The following is a 6,000-nucleotide window of genomic DNA, read 5'->3' on the forward strand; positions in this document are numbered from 1 at the left end:
AATCCCTGTGGCTGCATAAGTCAGGATTCAGAGCTTGGACAGAAATGACCTCAGTCCCTGTCAGCCCCACGTGTGATTTGGGGAGGCCAGCTGCTGATCAGGGCACCTCGGCAGCTGCCTGCACTCCCCACACCGCAAACCAGAGCGCCAGAGAGCACAGCAAATAGTTCTCCTATTGTTCCAGGATGTTTACAGGCTGACGCTTGCAGAGGAAATATCCACACGTGAACAAGTCATCTTTTAAAAAAAAAAAAAGACCTCTTATCTAAACAGATGCACGGGCAGTCACACAAACCCACCACAGGATTCATTCATTCAATATGTATTTCCTGAGTGGCGACAACATCACTGGGCAGATGCTCCACGCCCCTGCACCATCCCAGAGACAGCACTGGGGATCCAACAGAGCACAAAAGCAGACTTGAGCATCAAAGGGTTCGCTGTCCAGTGGGAGATTTAAAAACGGAGGATAAGGGTAATGGCTGGATAAAAGCAGAAGTGCTGCAGAAGGGGTGGTGCTCCAGACTAAAGTAGGCGTAAAAGGACTAACAACCAAATGCAGCACACAGACTTTGTTTGGATCGTGATTTGAATAAACTCATGATGAAGGTCACTTCATCTGAATATATACAGATGAGACCAAAGAGTGACTGTTGATTCTGCTACATGCAATAATAGTGATGTGGTCATGAAAGAACCTTCTTTTTAAAATAGATAGGGAAGAAAAAAAAGAGAAAGAGAGAGAAGCCAGCCTGGCATGATCTTAGTTGCTGAAGCTGGATAATGAGTATTTGGGGCTCATTATACTATTCTATTTTTGTGCTTGAAAATGTTAATGATTGGGGGGGTGGGGACTGCACTGCGCAGTTTGTGGGATCTTAGTTTTCCAACCAGGGATAGAACCCAGGCCCTTGCAGTGAAGTGCCCAGTCCTAACCACTGGACTTCCATAAATAGGCCATGTTTATGAGCGTTTTAAATGCCATTTCATAGTGGGGTGGAAAGAAATGTTCACAAATAATTACAACATAAGCTGGGGAACCATAAGCACGACAGAGGGCTGCACACACCAAGCCTCCAAAGTTCAGAGGATGGCCACAGTTTTTTCCTGTTTCTCTTAGTGTGGAATTCACCACTCAGACCTTATTCATGCAGAGGAAGACCAGCGTCCTAGTCTGGTCACTCACTAGGCCTGTAATTGGAGGTAAGTCCCTGAACCTCAGTTACCTCATCTGTAAAATGGGAATAACCTTACATACTTCTTCAGAGGGCTACTGTGAGAATCAAATGATATAAAGAATGAAAAAAAAAAGAATGAAAAATTCCAGCATGATATACAGTGTTCCCTTTTCTGGTTCTTTAAACAACAGAGACTCTCTAGCCCTGGAAAGGCCTCAAAGATTGACAATGTTCAACCCAAATCTTCTTGCACCTAACCCCACTCCTCTTGGCAGAGACAAGGCTCTCCCCCAAGAAGGCAGGACCTCTACTCATCCGTAGAAGGGAGTGAAAGGAACAGGGCCCATGACTGGGAGGCACACCCAGATGGGTGTGGACGTGGGTGGAGAAAAGAGAGACACATCCCAATCACAGGCAGAGAGGGATTACTCAGTTCTCCTTAAAGTTCCTGGGAAAAGGCCTCCAATGACCAAACCACAACCAGCCTTAGTCCATAAGCTTTACACTAAGGTGTAACTAATTGGTATTAAGCTAATCACAATTTTCTTTCAGAAGGGAAGGATGAGCAGAAAACCAGCCCTGGGCCTGAAGAAGGAAAGAGGCAGTGATTTCATTTTTTATAAACTCCAACTGTGGATCTCAGTCACCTTACAATCACAACTAGCACACCTCAACAACTGCCCTCCCTCCTAAAAAAAACAAAATAAAACTAGAATCGGTCCTAAAGTAGAGCTTATTGCAAATAACAGTCTTCTAAATCATTGTATTAGTCAGCTCTCAGAGGTAGGTTCAAGTCAATGGCAAAAGCAGACTTCCCCCTCAAATACCACCCTGACTCCAACAATCAACCCCTCCCCCTCACAGCATGACCAACTCCTGCCATTACCTTTGAAGGACAGGGTGGGCAAGGCGTCTGCAGGTTGAACAACTTGGCTAACCTGGGTCAGTTCAAGTGCTCTGCTTTAAAATAAAAAAAAAAGAAAGAAAAAGCACCCAGGGGACTTCCCTGGCAGTTCAGTGGTTAAGACTTCGCCTTTCAAGGCAGGGCATGCGGGTCTGATCCTTGGTTGGGGAGCTAAGATCCACATGCCTTGTGGCCCGAAAAACTAAAACAAAACTAAAACAATATTGTAACAAATTTAATAATGACTTTAAAAATGGTCCACATCAAAATAAAGAAGAAGAAGCACCCTCAGGATCTTTGGACAGAATCTTTTCAGAGGCCAGGAGCCTACAGCACAGCACACTCACTCCTCACAGCCATGGGTCAGCAGGAAGAGCACTGGACCTGAGCTCTGGCAGTCTGTTTGAAATCCTGGCTATGCCACTTTCTATGTGACCTTGGGCACTTACCCTACCTGCGTCTGTTTCTCCATCTCTAAAATGAGGAGGGCAAACCTTTCAGGGCTTTTTAATTACCGTTAAATTGGCTTCAAATGTGCCACAAGGCAAGACCCGTTCCTCAGTAGGCACTTAATAAAACTATCTTCTCTCTACCTGAAGGCCAGTTCTTACTGCAATAAGAGCTTCCACAGCATCATGTGGGGCTGCCCTGGAGACCTGAGGCCCCCTTGGGTCCCCTTCCCCTGGGAAAGGGACAGGAATAGAGCTGGCCTGGAGACCCAGAGCACCCGGGCAAGCAAACATCTCAGGGCCAACCAGCTGCTGACTTCTTCTCTCACCAGGCGCCCAGAAGGGAACTGGTTGGGACTTCATCCTTCAGGGACACCACCGAAGACTGTAGTGAGCAGGCGAGACTGACGGAAAGAGGTCCCCTCACTGCTTAAGGTCCCAAAAGGGCCCGATGTGCCTCCAAATAAAAGCTCTTTGGCTTTAGAATAAACAATGTAGAAGGAGACGCACGTTTATTCTGGTTTCAACACGCCTCCTCCCGATCCAGCAAAGGCCGTTCCCAGTTCTGCCGAAAGGCTGGCCTAGGATAAAGTTAACCCCACCTGCCCCGGCCTGGAAGTCAAGTCAGCGAGGGCAAGCCCGGCGGGGGTGCTCCGGCGCCTGGGGTGAATGCGTGCTGCTAGGGGAGCAAGGTTCAGAAAAAGACATCTCCACGGCCCCTCGGGCCAACGTCCCAGACCCAGTCCCAGCCCGCAGGCGGCCAGGCCACCGGCATTTGGCCCAACTTAACTTCCTGTTGTTAAGGAGGGAGGGGAACCCGGCTGGGGTATGGGGTGCGCCCAGCGAAACGCCGGGAAAGAACGTGACCGGCTAGGAGCCCAAATCTTGGGAAGATAAGTTTGGGGATGATCTTCTGCCCCGGTGGCAGGCGGTACTGCTTGGGGGTCGCTCCCACTCCATGTCGACGTTTGGGTATTTTTCAGGCTTAGAATTGAAGAATTTGGGTGTTGTGGGGCTGAGTAAGAGGTAGTCCGAGGTACTGCGTTCTAATGGATTCAGAAAGCTATCGGGGTACACCGGCCTCCCTGGGCAGCGCCACCTGCTCGCTGGGCGCCGGGAGGGGAGGGTCTGAGGCGGGAGATGCTGCCGCCGCACCTGACCCTCCCCGGCGCCAGCCAGGGCGCAGAGTCCAGGCTCGGCTACCAAGGTCCCCGCCCGCTCTTCCTGGAACCCCGCTCTCCCCTTCCCTCCCGTTCCCCCCACCTTCTTACCGAGAGCGGCGCCGGCTGCCGAACCTCGAGTCCAGCCTCTATCCTCGCCCAGGGCCGCGGGCGCAGTGGTCAACACCCGGAGGCCGCCTGCCGAACTGTGAGCGAGCTAGGCGGCCCCGCGCAGGCTTAGCCCGGCGAGCGCCTGCGGTTCTGCGCCTTGCGGCGGACAGGACCGGGAGACGCCCCCATCTGCGGCGAGACCAATGACAGGGCCACCGGCGGCGCAGCCCCGCCCCCAGGCCGAGGCCCGTAGCCAATGGCAGCGCGTCGCGGAGACCACCCCCACCCCTGCTCTCCTCCCGCCCCGCCCCTGGGGGGCCAGCTGTCACCGCGGCAGCAGCGGGCGCACGTGGGCTGTAGCCCGGCCCTAGAGTAGGGAGCAGCCCGGCGCTCCCACCGAGATCAGTGCAATTCTGAGACCAGTGCAATTCTGAGACCAGCAGAGGGCCGATGGGGACAAGGCGTGGTGGTGCTGCTAGATGAAAACCCTGGTGCGGGTTTCCAAATGTCAAGAGAGAGGCAAGGGCTGGTCTTCACGCTAATTGGCCTAAGAAGGTGGATAGCAACCCTTGGTGTCCCCTTTTGGACTTGGGGGAGCGGCATACCACTTCTAGTACCGGCAGTGGCGCTTCCTTCTTGCTTTGCTTCTTGACCACTCTGGGCTTCAGCAAAGCCCTGCTGGCAGATAGGCCCTTCCCCTCACCTGGACTGTCCTTAGAATAAAGCTGGTGGAAAGAGGGGCGGTGGTGCAGATCACCTGTTCACTTCAGTTCAGTCGCTCAGTCATGTCCAACTCTTTGCGACCCCATGGACTGCAGCACGCCAGGCCTCCCTGTCCAACACCAACTCCCAGAGTTTACTCAAACTCATGTCCATTGAGTTGGTGATGCCATCCAACCATCTCATCCTCTGTCATCCCCTTCTCCTCCTGCCTTCAATCTTTCCCACCATCAGTGTCTTTTCCAATGAGTCAGTTCACATCAGGTGACCAAAGTATTGGAGTTTCAGCTTCAACATCAGTCCTTCCAATGAATATACAGGACTGATTTCCTTTAGGATGGACTGGTTGGATCTCCTTGCAGTCCAAGGGACTCTCAAGAGTCTTCTCCAACACCACAGTTCAAAAGCATCAATTCTTTGGCGTTCAGCTTTCTTTATAGTCCAACTCTCACTTAATTACTTGACTACTGGAAAAACCATAGCTTTGACTAGATGGACCTTTCTCAGCAAAGTAATGTCTCTGCTTTTTAATATGCTGTCTAGGTTAGCCATAGCTTTTCTTCCAGGGAGCAAGCGTCTTTTAATTTCATGGATGCAGTCACCATCTACAGTGATTTTGGAGCCCCCAAAAATAGTTTGTCACTGTTTCCGTTGTTTCCCCGTCTATTTGACATGAAGTGATGGGACAAGATGCCATGATCTTAGTTTTCTGAATGTTAAGCTTTAAGCCAACTTTTTCACTCTCCTCTTTCACTTTCATCAAGAGACTCTTTAGTTCTTCTTTGCTTTCTGCCATAAGGGTGTTGTCATCTGCGTATCTGAGGTTATTGATATTTCTCCCAGCAATCTTGATTCCAGCTTGTGCTTCATCCAGCCCAGCATTTCTCATGATGTATCCTGCATATAAGTTAAATAAGCAGGGTGACAATATACAGCCTTGACGTACTCCTTTCCTAATTTGGAACCAGTCTGTTTCTCTACGTCCAGTTCTAACTGTTGCTTCTTGACCTGCATACAGATTTCTCAGGAGGTTGGTCAGGTGCTCTAGTACTCCCATCTCTTGAAAAATTTTCCCACAGTTTGTTGTGATCCACACAGTCAAAGGCTTTGGCATAGTCAATAAAGCAGAAGTAGATGTTTTCCTGGAACTATCTTGTTTTTTCGATAATCCAAAAGAAGTTGGCAATTTGATCTCTGGTTCCTCTGCCTTTTCTAAAACCACTTTAAACACCTGGAAGTTCATGGTTCATGTATTGTTGAAGTCTGGCTTGGAAAATTTTGAGCATTACTTGCTAGAATGCTAGCATATGAGATGAGTGCGATTGTGTGGTAGTTTGAACATTCTTTGGCATTGCCTCTCTTTGGGATTAGAATGAAAACTGACCTTTCCCAGTCCTGTGGCCACTGTTGAGTTTTCCAAATTTGCTGGCATATTGATTGCAGAACTTTTACAGCATCATCTTTTAGGATTTGAAATA

General features: G+C 49.8%; 1 protein-coding gene across 7 annotated transcripts in view; it reads right to left on the reverse strand.

The window, feature by feature from the left end:
* MICAL2 (microtubule associated monooxygenase, calponin and LIM domain containing 2) overlaps nt 1-3,982 on the reverse strand; it is a 233,885-nt gene extending 229,903 nt beyond the window's left edge. For 3 of the 7 annotated variants that reach the window (XR_006341165.1, XM_043902901.1, XM_043902890.1), the window contains exon 1: nt 3,803-3,976. The gene's annotated coding sequence lies outside the window, so the exon portion shown is untranslated. Of the gene's footprint in view, nt 1-3,802 lie in introns of all 7 variants that reach the window. The other 4 variants (XM_043902882.1, XM_043902873.1, XM_043902865.1 and 1 more) reach the window with 2 other exon arrangements.
* Between the last annotated feature and the right edge of the window lie 2,018 nt (nt 3,983-6,000).

This window comes from Cervus elaphus, chromosome 1 (assembly GCF_910594005.1).
Source record: "Cervus elaphus chromosome 1, mCerEla1.1, whole genome shotgun sequence".
Classification (NCBI taxonomy): domain Eukaryota; kingdom Metazoa; phylum Chordata; class Mammalia; order Artiodactyla; family Cervidae; genus Cervus; species Cervus elaphus.